Source organism: Fonticula alba, assembly GCF_000388065.1.
Source record: "Fonticula alba strain ATCC 38817 unplaced genomic scaffold supercont2.5, whole genome shotgun sequence".
In the NCBI taxonomy this organism is placed as follows: Eukaryota; order Rotosphaerida; family Fonticulaceae; genus Fonticula; species Fonticula alba.
Genome location: NW_009242975.1, coordinates 1,279,236 through 1,280,495, shown reverse-complemented (window position 1 = coordinate 1,280,495; position 1,260 = coordinate 1,279,236).

Below are 1,260 nucleotides of genomic sequence, written 5' to 3'. Positions count from 1 at the left end.
GCGCGAGGCCTCCGGCCCAGTCCCGAGCAGCAGCATCTTCCGTGGGGTTTCGGCGCGCTGGGCCGGGAAAATGGCCACCGCGCGGTCGGGGGCAGGTCTCGCTGGTGCCGGGCCTCCCCCGGCGCCCCTGCGGCCCTTTTTATGTGTTGTGACTCCGAAACCCGCGCAGGCTCCCACGAACTCTGAGACGTGAGGGGTCTCGCACCCATGGTTGCCACAGCGGGGGCTCGGTAATTGTGGCCACGCTCAGGGTTTGGATGTAGTGCGCGCCTGCCCAGCTGAGACAGGCGCCCCTCGACCTGGGGGGCGGGGGGCCGAGGGGCGCCCCGTGTCCGTGCTGCCCCCCCCCCCTCCCTCCTCGCCCCCCAGACGGAGGGGCCCGCACGACGCTCCGGACATTCCCCAGGGCAGGCCTCAAGCTGTCTATCTGCGCAGAATTTTGGAGCTGCTCCTGTGCGTTCGACCTGCCTTCTTGGACCCGCAGTCTCCAAGTTTCGGGGGAAGTCCCTCTCCTGATGGGCCGGCCTCTTTTAGGCCCCCCCCCCCCCGGGTCTGGTGGAGACATGTCCGCTGGCCGTGTGCAGCAGGGCCCATGTCTGCTGCTCGGGGGGCGCCCGCTGGTGGGCGTTTTCGCCCAGTCCCACCGCCCAGATTGAAGTCCCAGGACACAACGAAGGGCGGCCCTTTTTCCGCCACCCTGCGTGTTCGCTCCGTGTTTCGGGCTTTCACGCCCACACCCTGTCCAGCCAGGAGACCCTCGTGCAAGGGGCACACATGGCACATCAAGGCCCCAGACACGCCCTTTGAGACCTTGTGCCAGTCTGCTCGGAGAGGCTCTGGGGAGGTCAAGCTCCCGTGCGCCCTCGGCGATATACGCATTCGGCGACACCGCCCACTCCCGGGAGCACTCGAATAATGCATCCCAGCGAAGAGACCCCTCTCATTGATGCCCATTATACGGTCAGGAAGGGGGGAGGGGGGGGGGGTGAATGATGGAAAAAGACCAAGTCCTCTTTGCCTGTGGCCCTGCGACGAGAGCACGATGTGCGTTCGGCATTCCTCCCAGAAAGGGACATAAGTCTGCCCAAGAAAAGTGGGAGGGGGGGGGGCGACGAAGATGTTGGCGTCGATCTTCACCCATCATCGATCCACATGTACATGTGTTTGGCCCGCTCCCCCCCCCCTGTGGTGTTTCTGTCCATTGACTGGCCTGGCCCTCGGGTCGCCGTGTTTGAACATCCCGACCTCCATGTGAACTCC